The sequence below is a fragment of the Phoca vitulina genome, unplaced genomic scaffold, assembly GCF_004348235.1.
Source record: "Phoca vitulina isolate PV1807 unplaced genomic scaffold, GSC_HSeal_1.0 scaffold1, whole genome shotgun sequence".
Lineage (NCBI taxonomy): Eukaryota > Metazoa > Chordata > Mammalia > Carnivora > Phocidae > Phoca > Phoca vitulina.
In genome coordinates, this window is record NW_022589704.1 from 103,179,672 (window position 1) to 103,196,622 (window position 16,951).

Consider the following 16,951-nt stretch of genomic DNA (forward strand, 5'->3'; position numbering starts at 1 on the left):
TTTTTTAAAGATTTTATTTATTTATTTGAGAGAGAGCAAGAGTGCATGGGGAGGGGAGAGTCAGAGGGAGAAGCAGACTCTCCACTAAGAAGGGACCCCAATGCGGAACTCGATCCTGGGACTCCAAGATCATGACCTAAGCTGAAGCAGTAGCTTAACCAACTGAGCCACCCAAGCACCCATCATAGTGGATTTTGACAGGATATTTTTCTTTTTTTTTTAAATTTTATTTTATAATGTTATGTTAATCATCATACATTACATCATTAGTTTTTGATGTACTGTTCCATGATTCATTGTTTGCATATAACACCCAGTGCTCAATTCAATATGTGCCCTCTTTAATACCCATCACCAGGCTAAACCCTCCCCCCATCCCCCTCCCCTCTAGAACCTTCAGTTTGTTTCTCAGGGTCCATAGTCTCTCATGGTTCATCTCCCCCTCCTATTACCCCCTTCATTTTTCCCGTCCTACTATCTTCTTCTTCTTCTATTTTTTTTTTTTAACATATAATGTATTATTTGTTTCAGAGGTACAAGTCTGTGATTCATCAGTCTTACACAATTCACAGTGCTCACCATAGCACATACCCTCCCCAACGTCCATCACCCAGCCACCCCATCCCTCCCACCCCCAACCATTCCAGCAACCCTCAGTTTGTTTCCTGAGATTAAGAATTCCTTATATCAGTGAGATCATATGATACATATCTTTCTCTGATTGACTTATTTCGCTTAGGATAATACCCTCTAGTTCCATTCATGTTGTTGCAAATGACAAGATTTTGTTTTTGTTTTTTTTTTTGATTGCTGCATAATATTCCATTGCATATATATATACCAGATCTTCTTTATCCATTCATCTGTTGATGGATATCTTGGCTCTTTCCATAGTTTGGCTATTGTGGACATAGCTGCTATAAACATCGGTGTACACGTACATCTTCGGATCCCTACATTTGTATCTTTGGGGTAAATACCCAGTAGTGCAATTGCTGGATTGTATGGTAACTCTATTTTCAACTTTTTGAGGAACCTCCATACTGTTTTCCAGAGTGGCTGCACCAGCTTGCATTCCCACCAACAGTGTAGGAGGGTTCCCCTTTCCCGGCATCCTCGCCAACATCTGTCATTTCCTGACTTGTTAATTTTAGCCATTCTGACTGGTGTGAGGTGGTATCTCATTGAGGTTTTGATTTGGATTTCCCTGATGCCGAGCAATGTTGAGCACTTTTTCATGTGTCTGTTGGTCATTTGGATGTCTTCTTTGGAACAAAATGTCTGTACATGTCTTCTGCCCATTTCTTGATTGGATTCTTTGTTCTTGGGTGTTGAGTTTGATAAGTTCTTTACAGATTTTGGATACTAGCCCTTTATCTGATATGTCATTTGCAAATATCTTCTCCCATTCTGTTGGTTGTCTTTTGGTTTTGTTGACTGTTTCCTTTGGTGCAAAAGCTTTTTATCTTGATGAAGTCCCATTAGTTCATTTTGCCCTTGCTTCCCTTGCCTTTGGTGATGTTTCTAGGAAGAAGTTGCTGTGGCTGAGGTCGAAGAGGTTGCTGCCTCTGTTCTCCTTTAGGATTTTGATAGACCCCAGTCTCACATTGAGGTCTTTCAACCATTTGGAGTCTATTTTTGTGTGTGGTGTAAGGAAATGGTCCAGTTTCATTCTTCTGCATGGGGCTGTCCAGTTTTCCCAACACCGTTTGTTGGAGACTGTCTTTTTTCCATTGGACATTCTTTCCTGCTTTGTCGAGGATTAGTTGACCATAGAGTTGAGAGTCCATTTCTGGGCTCTCTATTCTGTTCCATTGATCTATGTGTCTGTTTTTGTGCCAGTACCATACTGGCTTGATGATGACAGCTTTGTAATAGAGCTGGAAGTCTGGAATTGTGATGCCACCAGCTTTGCTTTTCTTTTTCAACATTCCTCTGGCTATGCGGGGTCTTTTCTGGTTCCATGCAAATTTTAGGATTATTTGTTCCATTTCTTTGAAAAAAGTTGATGGTATTTTGATGGGGTTTGCATTGAATGTGTAGATTGCTCTAGGTAGCATTGACATCTGCACAATATTCGTTCTTCCAATCCATGAGCATGGAACGTTTTTCCATTTTTTTGTGTCTTCCTCAATTTCTTTCATGAGTATTTTAGAGTTTTCTGAGTACAGATCCTTTGCCTCTTGGTTAGATTTATTCCTAGGTATCTTATGGTTTTGGGTGCAATTGTAAATGGGATCGACTCCTTAATTTCTCTTTCTTCTGTCTTGTTGTTGGTGTATAGGAAGGCCACTGATTTCTGTGCATTGATTTTATATCCTGCCACTTGACTGAATTCCTGTATGAGTTGTAGCAGTTTTGGGGTGGAGTCTTTTGGGTTTTCCACATAAAGTATCCTATCATCTGCAAAGAATGAGAGTTTGACTTCTTCTTGGCTGATTTGGATGCCTTTTCTTTTTGTTGTCTGATTGCTGTGGCTAGGACTTCTAGTACTATGTTGAATAGCAGTGGTGAGAGTGGACATCCCTGCCTTGTTCCTGACCTTAGGGGGAAAGCTTTCAGGTTTTCCCCATTGAGAACGAAATTCGCTGTGGGTTTTTCATAGATGACTTTTATGATATTGAGGTATGTACCTTCTATCCTTATACTCTGGAGTTTTAATCAAGAAAGAATGCTGTACTTCGTCAAATGCTTTTTCTGCATCTATTGAGAGGGTCATATGATTCTTTTTCTTTCTTTTATTAATGTATTGTATCACATTGATTGATTTGCAGTTGTTGAACCAAGCTTGCAGCCCAGGGTTAAATCCTACTTGGTTGTGGTGAATAATCCTTTTAATGTACTGTTGGATCCTATTGGCTAGGATTTTGGTGAGAATTTTTGCACCCATGTTCATCAGGGATATTGCTCTGTAGTTCTCCTTTTTAATGGGGTCTTTGTCTGATTTTGGGATCATGGTAATGTTGGCCTCATAAAACGAGTTTGGAAGTTTTCCTTCCATTTCTATTTTTTGGAACAGTTTCAGAAGAATAGGTATTAATTCTTCTTTAAATGTTTGGTAGAATTCCCCTGAGAAGCTGTCTGGCCCTGGGCTCTTGTTTGTTGGGAGATTTTTGATGACTGCTTCAATTTCCTTAGTGGTTATAGGTCTGTTCCGGTTTTCTATTTCATCCTGGTTCAGTTTTGGTAGTTTATATGTCTCTAGGAATGCATCCATTTCTTCCAGATTATCTAATTTGGTGGCATATAGTTGCTTATAATAAGTTCTTATAATTGTTTGTATTTCTTTGGTGTTCATTGTGATCACTCCTCTTTCATTCATGATTTTATTTATTTGGTCCTTTCTCTTTTCTTTTGGATAAGTCTGGCCAGGGGTTTATCAATCTTATTTATTCTTTCAAAGAACAAGCTCCTACTTTCGTTGATCTGTTCTACTGTTCTTTAGGTTTCTGTTTCATTGATTTCTGGTCTGGTCTTTACTATTTCTCTTCTCCTGCTGGTTTTAGGCTTTATTTGCTGTTCTTTCTCCAGCTCCTTTAGGTGTAGGGTTAGGTTGTGTATTTGAGACCTTTCTTGTTTCTTGAGACAGGCTTGTATTGCTATATACTTTCTTCTTAGGACCGCCTTTGCTGCATCCCAAAGATTTTGAACAGTTGTGTTTTCATTTTCATTGGTTTCCATGAATTTTTTAAATTCTTCTTTAATTTCCTGGTTGACCCATTTATTCTTCAGTACGATGCTCTTTAGCCTCCATGTATTTGAGTTCTTTCTGACTTTCCTCTTGTGATTGAGTTCTAGTTTCAAAGCATTGTGGTCCAAAAATAGTCAGGGAATGATCCCAATCTTTTAGTACCAGTTGAGACCTGATTGGTGACCTAGAATGTGATCGATTCTGGAGAATGTTCCATGGGCACTAGAGAAGAATGTGTATTCTGTTGCTTTGGGATGGAATGTTCTGAATATATCTGTGAAGTCCATTTGGTCCAGTGTGTCATTTAAAGTCTTTATTTCCTTGTTGATCTTTTGCTTAGATGATCCGTCCATTGCAGTGAGGGGGGTGTTAAAGTCCCCTCTAATATTGTATTGTTGTCTATGTGTTTCTTTGCTTTTGTTATTAATTGGCTTATATAATTGGCTGCTCCCATGTTAGGGGCATAGATATTTACAATTGTTAGACCTTAAAATCTAATTTGTCTGATATAAGGATTGCCACTCCAGCTTTCTTTTGGTGTCCATTAGCATGGTAAATGGTTTTCCACCCCCTCACTTTCAATCTGGTGGTGTCTTTGGGTCTAAAATGAGTCTCTTGCAGACAGCATATCGATGGGTCTTGTCTTTTTATCCAATCTGAGACCCTGTTCTTTTGACTGGGGCATTTAGCCCATTTACATTCAAGGTAACTACTGAAAGATATGAATTTAGTGCCATTGTTTTGCCTGTAAGGTGACTGTTACTGTATAATGTCTGTGTTCCTTTTTGGTCTATGCTACTTTTAGGTTCTATCTTTGCTTAGAGGACCCCTTTCAATATTTCTTGTAGGGCTGGTTTCGTGATTGCAAATTCTTTTAGTTTGGGTTTGTCCTGGAAGCTTTTTATCTCTCCTTCTATTTTCAGTGACAGTCTAGCTCGATTAGTATTCTTGGCTGCATATTTTTCTCATTTAGTGCTCTGAATATATCATGCCAGTCCTTTCTGTCCTTCCAGGTCTCTGTGGATAGGTCTGCTGCCAACGTAATGTTTCTACCATTGTAGGTTATAGACTTCTTGTCCCAAGCCGCTTTCAGGATTTTCTCTTTGTCTCTGAGACTTGTAAGTTTTATTATTAGATGTCAGGGTGTTGACCTACTTTTATTGATTTTGAGGGGGGTTCTCTGTGCCTCCTGGATTTTCATGCCTGTTTCCTCCCCCAAATTAGGGAAGTTCTCTGCTATAATTTGCTCTAATATACCTTCTGCCCCTCTCTCTCTTTCTTCTTCTTCTGGGATCCCAATTATTCTAATATTGTTTCATCTTATGGTATCACTTATCTCTCGAATTCTATCCTCATGATCCAGTAGTTGTTTATCTGTCTTTTTCTTAGCTTCTTTATTCTCCATCATTTGGTCTTGTATATCACTAATTCTCTCTTCTGCCTCATTTATCCTAGCTGTTAGAGCCTCCATTTTTTATTGTATCTCATTAATAGCCTTTTTGAGTTCAACTTGGTTAAATTTTAGTTCTTTTATTTCTCCAGAAAGGGTTTCTCTAGTATGTTCCATGCTTTTTTCAAGCCCAGCTAGTATCTTTAAAATCATCATTCTGAACTCTAGTTCTGACATTTTACTAATGTCCATATTGATTAGGTCCCTGGCAGTCGGTACTGCCTCTTGTTCTTTTTTTTGAGGTGAGTTTTTCCATCTTGTCATTTTGTCCAAAGGAGAACAGATGAATTAGAGAACAAAATGGTAAAGGGTAAAAATGACCCCAGAAAAAATATGCACTAAACAAATCAGAAGAGACCCAAAACCAGGGAGAAAGAAAGGGAAAGAAAGAAAAAAGAAAAAAGGAAAAAGAAAAAGAAAAAAATGATCAAATATGATCAGACTGGTGAATAGATCAGTGCCACACACTAGATTTTAGGTGTGTTTTGTCTGTTAGAAGAAAGTGCCTCCCAAAATTTTAAAGAAAGAAAAAGTTATATATGTACAAAAATAAGGGTAAATATGATGAAGGGATGGAATATGACTGTAAAGATGAAAATTATAAATGATTTTATAAAAGGAATTGATAAGAAGTTGGTTGAAAAAAGAAAGAAGAGAAATTAAAAAAAAAAAGGAGAGAATGTGATCAGGCAGGAGAGTAGAACAAAACCATACACTAGAGATTTAGGGTATATTTTCTTCTGTTAGAAGAAACTGTATTCCAAAATTTTAAAGAGAGAACAACTTATATGTATACCAAAAATAAGGTTAACTACAATGAAGGGATAGAATATGACTCTAAAAATGAAAAATAAAAAAGATTTTTAAGAAAGGAATTGATACGATGTTGGTTGAAAAAGGGAAAAAGAAAAATTTAAAAAATAGAGAAAGAAAAAAGAAAATTAAAATAGTTAACTTTGAAAGACTAAAGAATCATGGTAAAAAAGCCATGGATTCTATGTGCATTATTCCCCTAGCGCTGGAGTTCTGCCATTCTCATTGATCAGTAAACTTGGTCTTGGCTGGCTGTTCTTGCTGAACTTCTGGGGGAGGGGCCCCTTGCCATGGTTCTCAAATGTCTTTGCCAGAGGTGGAATTGCCCCGCCCTTGCCCTGTTGGGGCTAAGTAATCTGCTCGGGTTTGCTCTCAGGAGCTTTTGTTCCCTGTAAGCTTTCCGTACAGCTTTGGAGGACGAGTGTGAAATGGTGGCCTCCCAATCTCCGACCCTGAGGATTCGAAAACTTGGGGGCCCCACTCCTCAGTGCGCCCCCAGAGAAAAACAGTCAATCACTCCCATCTCCCCGGTTTCCAGCCGCACTCAGTGCTCACCCGGCCCGTGACCAAGTGTTTCTATCTCTGGCACATGACCCTGTGTGGAGTCTCCAAACCTAGCCAATCCCTGCGGTGCGCCCCTGCGCCGCTCCTCCTGGGGCAGGAAGGGGAGTCTCCCCAGATCTGCCGCTTGTTGTGTCCCTGCTCAGAGTAGTGACCCGACTGTGCCATGGATCACGGTTTATCACAACCCCAAGCTGAGAGCCCACTCCTCATCTCCATCTCTGCAGCCGGCTTCCCGACTCTGATACTTGGGAGCTCTGCCACACTCAGGCACCCCGGGTCTTTCTGTGACCCCGAGGGTCCTGAGACCACACTGTCCCAGCGAGTGTTCCACCTCCTGCTAAGCCACTGGAGCGACATCCCTCAGCAGAGCCGACTTCTGAAAGTTCCGATTTTGTGCTCCACTCTCTATCACTTGCTGGTAGAGGCTGATGGAGTACCCCTCCCTTGCCATCTATTTTCCCGAATATTGCCTCAGATTCACTTCTCTGCACGTCCTACCTTCCAGAAAGTCACTTTTCTGTTCAGAGAGTTGCTGCTATTCTTTTATTTGATCTCCTGTTGAGTTCGTACGTGTTCAGAATGATTTGATCCCTATCTAGCTGAACTCTTGGGACCAGATGAAATTTAGGTCTCCTACTCCTCTGCCATCTTGCTCCTCCTACCCGACAGGATATTTTTCCCTCGGAATTTATGGCTTGTGTGTGGCCTTTGTCTTGGTGACCGAACTTGGTTTCCCTGATTTTGATCTCTGGTGTTCTGAAGACTTTGGTTTTAACTTGCTGTCAGGCTCTTGGCTGCAAGCTGCTCTCTAGTGCTGTGTGGTGTTCCCAAGCTTAGGGTCTTGTATCTATGCTTAGTCAGTGAGACTTCCTTCTTGCACAAAACCTTCTCTGACCTGTGTCTCCCTCCCCCTGCTCTCAGTACACACAGCCCTTTTAGACTGGTATAGTTTCTTATAAGTAGTAAGACACTTAATTACTACAGGGTTATTGAATTAGATAAAGTGGTTGATACTTATTATAAGCCCTGGAATAGGAGTACCTGGTTTTAAATCGCATCTTCACCTCTAAGAGCTGTTTGATGTGGGTTAAATGACTCCACTCCTTCAAGCCTGAGTTTCTTCACTTGTACAATAAAAATAAATTCATCAATCTTGTAGAATCATTGTAAAGTTTAAAGAAGGAAGAAAGGAACACAGTGCCTGGCATTCATCGCAATCTTTAAACTGTACTTGTTATATTTACCTTGTGACTATAACTTCATTGAATTTCCTTCTTTATATGAAACATGAGTATTACCTTGTGCAATAACATTGCATCAAGTGGCTTTCTGTATAAAATAAGGTGATGCTTTTAGTGACTGAAATTGGTAACAAAACTTACAAATGACAAAGTATCCTTACGTGGATAACACTCCCATAGAAACCTGAAAGGTGGGTGAGGTTTTCTCGATTCTCTAGATGAAGAAATGAGCCAGGAGAGAACTGCCATCACTAAGGAGGAGTTGGGGACAGGTTGTAAGCCATCATCCATGTCTCTTTAATCGTGGTCCTGTGCTTTTTGTACTGCATGACACTAAATGCTGGAGGAGCCTGCCTAGAGGAACTCACTCATCTCCATTCTTCAGGCCAATATACACAAATGGTCTCATGATTTCCTTTCATTTCCCTTAATGCATTATAAACATTGCTGATGTGCTGTTTTATGTCCTTCTCAGCTGTATTTCTGAGCATTTTTTCATGCTGCATTTCATTTCATCATCTCTTGTCTCTATTTCCAAATGCAGCTATTTGTTCAGCCTGGTTTTGCTCTGTGAGGTGTTATTTACAATACCTACTAATTTAATCCTTGTTCAGGGAAAACTGAGGAGCAATTTGCATACTTTTGCAGATCGTTGAGAGTTCAAGCCTGGAAGAACTCACTTAGGACTAGAATCCTGCTCTTTATTTGATCAGTGCCCTATGTATATATGCCATATATACATATATCTCCCTGACTACAAAACAGAAATGGGTAAGCATCATTCACAAAATGGTGATTGATTGCAAGCACTGTTCACCATACATCTAATATAAACCATATTCCTTAATCACAGACTCAGAGCCAATAATGTGTGACAGGATCTGAAAATAGCAAAGCTAAAAGGGAGGTGATCCAGCTATCCCTCTGGACACCGTGGAGAAAACTGACCCCAGAGAGTTGCAAGGAGTCACTTATCACATGTGGCATATGGGGTTGAACCGGAACCCGTGGCAAGCCCAATCCACGTCCACTCCAAACCATCCCCCCACCTTCCAGGAAAACATCCTTTTGGGTAGGTGGGTTTCAACTTATTCTTGTATGATTTCCCTGCCTGTGTCTCCATCTAGGTGGAGTTGGAGTCTTTATCAAGGAGAAAGGCACTCCTGATACTCCTTTCAAGTACGTTTTCCATTGTAACACATCCCTCAGGACCAATTTCATTTAGAAGCTCCACAGTGATGAAGTACTTCAATTAGGTCATGGAATTTAACATTTGATTCAAATATATATTTATTTAATTAGAAATAGCATACCTTTATGGGAAGAGCCTAGCCTTTAGAAAAATTTTGAATTTCTGATCTCTGGGGTTGGCTACTACTAATGAAGCCGGCATTCAGGCATCGGTCTTGTCAGTTGGATGAAAGAAAGACCTTAGAAGTTATGGACCCCAGACATGACCGGACCTGCCAAGGGGCGTGGAGGCATAGGCTCAAGAGACAGAAGCTTTTGCTTATCATCAAAGGAACCCATGGGACAGGTAGTTCATCAGCACTACCTTAAAGACCTAATGCAATCTTTAAAGACTAAACATATTTTTCAGATTCCAAGTCCTTAGAGATGGAAAAGACTTGCAGGGGGCTAGACCAAGTGGCATCAGAACACATGGTAGCATGACCTCGTGGGCCCCCAATACAAGGTGTCTACCTTTTCTTCTGAGACCCCTGCCCCAAATTTGCCCATAAAAACCCTCACAAGCCATGGGGGAGTTCGGGCCTTTTTGAGCATTAGCTCCCGGTTTTCCTGGGTGGTGTCACATCAATAAATAGCATATCTTCTTTCACTGCCAAAGCTCACTGTCAGTTTTCATTGGCTTGCTGAACATCAGGCATAGGAACTCTCCTTTGGTTCAGTTACACCAACAAAATCGGTGTTTGCTACCATCTTTTGCACATTATCAGGCACTCTACCAAATACTTTCTATGAGTTAGGTCAGTGAATTGTCAGGATAAGGCTTTAACTTGTGATTCTGGACAAGTCACCTGACTTCTCTGTGATTAGTGCCACTCAGAAAAGTAGGGATATTGAGACCTGCCTTTCTTTAGTAGGAATTGGTAAAGATAAAATGAAATGATTTCTGTATAAAGCAATTGAATGGTATTTGGTGGCTTAAATAAGACATTTTTTTTTTTTACTTCTGTTATTTAAAAAAAATGTTATCAGTAACTGACAAGCCAATTTATACCAACAGTATCTCCTGTTCATTTTATATATTTTCTAGGCTTCATAATTTTGATCATGTTAGATTTTCTACCTAGAACATTCATCCACTTTTCTATGAGGATGCCTGTGAATCTATTCAGTACTTCAAATCCCAATTCAAATGCCCTTGTTCTTGAAGATTTTTTGATTTTCTGAACAAAGTAATTTCTTTTTCCTTTGAACATTCATTGCTTTTTAATCTCTGCTATGACTATTGTTCTCTATTTTGAATTACTGCTATTTGTGTTCCTCTTTTATTTGTTCTTATAGATGGTGAACCCCTCAAGGCCAAACTTATGCCAGGTAGATATTTTTATCTCTCTCCCTGGATTAGAAAACAGGACATTAAGATTCACAGTAAGTGCTTGATAGTCATTGCTGAATGATTTGCCACTTTATCTAGTACCAGTAAGGGGTTACGGGACAGCAAGATTTTTTCTGACTACTGGTTTTGAGATAAAATAAAACGGATGCAGTGTTCAATAGGACTCTGATGTTTGTTGAAGCTCTGTCATTTGGCAGTTGCCTGGGGGACACGGGAGTTTGTCTTTGGAATACTTCTTCCTTTAGTCCTGAAAAGGGCCACATTAGGGAATCATTTTAGTTATGCAAATGTGTGAGAAAACTGCTTGGAACTGAGAGGTTTAGTATTTTCATTAGTCATGCAAATTGGGTTCATTAGCAAGATGGTGCCCCTGCTGAGTCAGGTAAATTTATCATGTGTATTTTGCTTTCTCCCCTAAATGTGGATTTAGAGAGCAGTGTCTACTAAGTGTTGCTTCTTTTAGGAAAATGTTTCTTTTTTGTCCAAAAATTAGCAAGGGAAGCTCTGAAGCAGAGTTTTGGAAGATAACACAAGGAGGTGTAGGCTCAGTTTTGCTCTGCAGCACTTTAAGGGACCAGTTAACGGCCCTGTCCCATCCACCCTGATCTGTTCTATCCACAACCCACAGGGGATAATTTTCAGTAAAAAAAATCCTTGATGCTAAGAGAAAAACAAAAACAAAAACTATTAAATACTTTGTGTGCCTTATTTGGGCCAGAAGGGATTGGCAGGGGAGGGTGTGGCCCTTGCTTCCCAACCTGAGAGATTGCTTGTTGCTAGTTGTGCTCTTAAGGGAAATGCTTTCCCTGATGCGGAAATATTTTTGTTGAGGAAAGTGGTACCAAGAAGATAACTTCAAGACTTTTCCTGAGAGTAAGCAAAAATGGAATGCCCAATCCTTTGTGGGGGTGGTGGGGGATAGAAAAGGTCCAGAGGATTTAAGGATTTTCCAGGGATCGATAATCCTCCTTCCAAATGTGAGATGGCTTTTGGCAGCTCGGGAAAGCAGCAAATTAGAATGAGTTTCAATTCAGCATCAGGAATTGTGGCCGATGTTCTGTCCTCTGGAGTCCTGGGGAGATGGCACAGAGTGATGTTGTTTTGGAATGTAGGTGAGGTCCGGAGCCGACCACCAGGAAAGAATTCTTGAGACATTTTTGGTGCAAAATGGTGGCTTTATTAAGTACAGGGACAGGACCCGTGGGCAGAAAGAGCTGCTGCCCCAGGGTTGTGAGGGGTGGCTGATTATATACTTGGGAGTTGGGGGGTAAGTGAAAAGGGAGGTTTTCAAAAGAATTTTTGTATGCTAAAGAAGACCTACAACATATTGGAGTCCTTCCCATTGTCAAGCTAAGATTGTTTTTCCCTCTAGTAAAGCATTAACATTAAGACAGTTGGGAATTTCCTTCTGGAAGTTCGGTCATTAATAAGAATGCTTTTTTTCTTGTAAACTACTAAGACATTTGTAAACTGAGGGACACTCCAGTCTTGCTGGAAGTTGATCTCTGTTAGTTAACCATTTGTGTGTTTTGTCGTTGAGGCTGCTGTTTTCCTTTCCCTTAGCTTTAGGGTAGCCGGGAGTGCCTGAGGAATGTCACACAGATCCCATGGGGGGGGGGGGGGAGGAGGGGTTTGTGGGGATGTCAGCTTGTGCTTTGTCCTCAGCTTGCCTTCTGTTCCCTCATCAAGAGGACAGAGGAGAAAAGCCAGAGAGCAAACTTCCAAGGAATGTGTGGCTTCACACTCCTACATGGGGCCACCACTGCCAGTGCATCTGGATATTTGTTTTTGCAACTATGGTCATATTTTCTGGGACTGTGACTATCATTTGTTTCAAGTGTTCTTCAGTAGAGCTTAAAAGGCAAAGGCAAAATCAGTGAATCTTAAATCTTATTGTTCCAGATATAAAAACCTTTTATAGAACAAACTAGAACAACAAAAAAGCAAATAAACAAACAACCCCTCATCACCAGCAACAAAATAACTAAACCCACCGAAAGGATCATGACCTTGGAAAAGAAATGGACGGTTTCTCATATTCATGCTAGATATCTGTGATACTTAGTATTAACATTTATCTCCTATTCAGCTTTTGTTAAATATCTATCAACTTTCTTTCAATAAATGTGGTATTTTTTTTCTGAAAAGTACTGTACCATACTGTCTCTGACCTTCACCCCATCATTTTTTGAACAAGTATCATGTTACAGGAAAGAGATCAAGGTTCTAGTCTTAGCTTAGCTATTGTGCCAAGCATTTTATACCCCCCTTTTTTTTCATTGAATGTCCCTAACACCCCTGTGAAGTTGGCTTTGTTAGCGACGTTTTGTGGTTGAGGCAACCGAAGCTTAATGGCATTCAGTAATTCTGTGCAGACTGAGTACATAAATGGCTGAGCTGGGCCCAAAGCCAAGTCTATTGGCTGCCATACTACATGTTCATAACCCCTGTGCTTTACACCTCCTGGGTAAGAGCATTTTTCACTCCAGCTTCTGTGATTCTAGGATGATCATGAGAACATCTTGGCACCAGAGGGTTTTCTGCTCTCAACCCAAACTTTGTGTCACGTCTTTGGATCTTTCTTTAACCAATTATGAATGTTTTGATTCATAAAAGTCATTCATAGTTTTGACTTTTGGGGGGGAAATTTGTATTTTGAGTAGATACCTCTTAAGGTTGATGATTGCTATGTGATGAGATCTAAAAAATTAGAATAGGGGGCGCCTGGGTGGCTCAGTCGTTAAGCGTCTGCCTTCAGCTCAGGTCGTGGTCCCAGGGTCCTGGGATCGAGCCCCGCATCGGGCTCCCTGCTCCGCGGGAAGCCTGCTTCTCCCTCTCCCATTCCCCCTGCTTGTATTCCCTCTCTCGCTGTGTCTCTCTCTGTCAAATAAATAAATAAAATCTTTAAAAAAAAAAAAATAAATAAAATAAAATAAAAAATTAGAATAGCTAAGCCTTTGTACATTAGGAAAGTACATAATTATCTTCAGGAAAATGAACTAATATGTTTGGGAAAATCCAAATACACAATTAATGTTATTCTTGACACCAGACATTTATTATTATGTAGACACCATTGTGCTTTACTTCTCTGAAGATCATCTTTGAGGAATGTAATAGTGTTTGGACCTAACAGTATTTTGCCCAAATGGTGTGAATCAAAGGTCCACATTATTTACCTTAAGTACAAAAAATAAAATTTTTTGCTTTCTGCCAGTTTTTTAAAAGATATGATCATTCATTCAGCATTTACTTTGCAGTATTTTTTAAAAAGATTTATTTATTTTAGAGAGAGAGAGCAGGAGCAGGAGGGCAGAGGGAGAGAGCAGCTCAAGCGGACTCCACACTGAGCCTGCCATGGGGCTCAATCCCAGGACCCTGAGATCACTACCTGAGCTGAAACCAAGTCTGTGCCACTGTGCCACTAGGCGCCCCTACTTTGTAGTATTTAATGACAAAAATAGAAGAAAGAATAATACAATAATCCTGAAAACAATAACAGCAGTGAACATTTGCTGAAGGCTTATGATATGTCAAGCTCTGTATTAGTGGTTTATATGTGTTATTCCATTTCAGTTTTATAGCATCTCTAAGAGATAGGGGCTATTGAAACCATTTTACAGTTAGACCAAATTTTTAAAGATTATTAGCTTGCTTAAATTTATGCAGGTTAGAAGTGACAATTCCAGGTTTTTCCACAGCCCATGATTTTAGCCATTAGGCATATTGCCTTCAATAGAGAAAGCAAAAATACAATCAAAGGATTGTGTGGTACTTTGTGATTGAGCTGCCATCTTGAAATTAAATGTTAAGTGGAAACTTCATTTGGAAATATTTTCAATATTTAAAATACATTTAATACAAATTTGGGCTATGTTAATGTCATTGGTCATATATTGAAACTACTGTAAGTATTTGTAAATTGAATTATGAAAAAAATGGGGAAAGACTTTTTCTGTCAATATGAAAAGTGAAGCAAAGGGAAAGAGGGAAAGAAGGAAAGGCATAGAGAAAAAATGTTTTCTCCCCTACCTTGTATATTGTGGGCAATGACATCTACATTCAATTTTTACAAAGTTTGCATTTCATCCTTGGTTTATATTGTATTGTGATCACGTGGAATGCCTATTTATGTTGTTTGAAATTAATGTATAAATCATATCTCCTAATTTGACATCAACTATAGTAATAGTAATAGTTGACGGAAAATCATAATACTCTGGATGCCTTGTTAAGATTATTTCCAATTATCCAAACTCATACCAGGGAGCTATGCCTAGCTTTGTTTTACAGATGAGGTTAGGTAATTTGCAGAAGTATCCAGAACAAATGAGTATTAGAACTGAACTGGGATTTAACACAGCTTTAGAACAAGCCTAGCTTCCTTCTAGTGCACATTGCCCCTCCACAAAGAAAGACCAGCATCACCCCTGGGAGGGGATAGACATCTTTGAAGAGCACCCAGATCTTTTTGAACAATTGTGTTAATAATCCAGCAATTCACACTTTTCCAAATTGTTAGGCTCCCTTTGGATGCAATCAAAGCTTTTAGGAGGCTTATGCCCGAGGCTGCCGGCTCTTTGTTGCTGATTACAGAGCTCCATTTCCCCTGGGCTCAGTTTATCCATGGATGCTTCATGCTCCCTGGCCATGCCCACCCTGGGCCAGTGGGCAGCCCGCCAGCCAGTTGCTGCTGCTTTGCCTTTGTCAGCTCTTCTTCCAGATTGTACGCTGAGATCCCCCTTGTGGGTTTTTTTCTCCCCTTTTGTGTTTTTAACATTTTTATGAAGAGGATGATTACTTTTAGTACAACAAAATGTGTAGAATTGGCACTCTTTGGAAATTAAAAATCTCCTATTTTTTCCCTCAAAGAAAATGACCTTTTAGAGAGGCAAGGACATGCTCATCTCATTGCTCAGACTTTAAGTTGACTATATGTATATACAAGCTACGGGACAAAGAAGAACTCCAGTCAAATTCCAGGAAATCCAGACATATATTCAAAACATTTTTTTATGTGCCAGACATTATTCAAAGTGGTAGAAACATAGCAACTGAACATAACAAACAGAATTCTGATCTCCATGGAGAGTATACCTAATGAGAGAAACATACAATAAACACATAAGCAAATAAATTCACAGTGTCATGTCAGATAATAATAAGTACTATAAAAATATATCAGACTTAAGTGGATATAGGACGATGGTTGCAAATGTTACATCAGTGGTCAGAGAATGCCTTATTTTTTGATTGGCAGCTTCCGTTATCAAGAGTTATATATGAAATTATTGTTTTCCAAATGTTAGGTTAAGTATAACAAAAAATGAGGGAAGAGAGAGTATCTCACAGTCTCTGAACCAGTTCCTCACTTCTGACTTGATTTTAAGGGTTTTTCAGAGCTCTTGCATTTTTTTCCTGTCTTGCACCCAGCCTGCTTTCCAAAAAAGTTTGTATTAGTTCCACTGCAGGGCTTTCTTACACATTTTTCTTGGGGGATGGGTTTCATATCTAAAATTACTTCCCTAGACCGAATATGCATTTCACACAGAAAGAAAATGAACTCCAAAGCAGAGAAGTAACTTCACCGAGGATGTCTGTGCTCCTAGGGGCCAAGGAAGCCCCACGTTGAGGTCCTGTCCATACGTGATCTGTGGTCGGCCCCTCGTCCTGGGGTAGCCAACCATCCGGCACTGAGAGGGACCCGGAGCGCCAGGGAGGCAATCTAGTTTTCCCTGACTGGGGAAGGCTGAGTCCCCAGCCCCAGCCAGAGTTAACCAGCAGCTTTTATCAGAACTTTCTTCCCTGGGGCTCAGCACTCTGCTCCTCCCAGGCTGCAATTCAGACGCCTACCGGCCAGAACAAAAATACAAACAAATGCCTAACGCGGAACAAAGGAAGGGTCAGAGGGGAATAGGCCTGGGGCCCGTGGCCCATACTTCTGATTTCTGTGATCCTCTAGAGTGGATCTGGCTGCGCCGCTGCACACAAAGCACTGCCTCTCAAAGAGGCTGCTGTGAGCGCGGGACGCGGTGCCGGCCGCGCTGCTCTTCCGCGCCCGCCCGGCCCCAGCCCACCAGTGATGAATCGCTATTCATCCCTTCTTCTTGTGGCAGCTATTATTTTGTGACTGCCTCGGTGTTTGGCTGAATTGTCACAATTCCTTCCTGACTTCTTTTTTTGCCTTCTGAATACAGAAGAGGAGCCTCCGCCCCCTTTCGGTGAAGTCCTCCTCCCCCCCGGGAGACCGAGCCGGGCACACCTGCGGGGAGCTTGCGGGATCCGCTAGCGCCACAATAGGCAGGCAGTGAATGATTTTCTGAACTAGGAGCACAGGGGAATAAGCAAGGAACGTGGAAGAGATGCAGTAGGTATTCAAAGCAGCAAGCACGAGTGGGAGTTATCCCGGATTTCCTTCCCCTTTCTGTTCTTAATCATCTTTTCTTTATCCCCTCAGTGAGGATGCTAATATTGTGAATACCGGGGCGGTCCAGGAGAAGAATCAGTGGAGACTCAGTGAAAGGAAATGTAATCTGGGGTGAAAAATAGTTTCTCTTTCACTCGCGCGCGCGCGCGTGTGTGTGTGTACCTGTGTGTGTCTGTGTGTG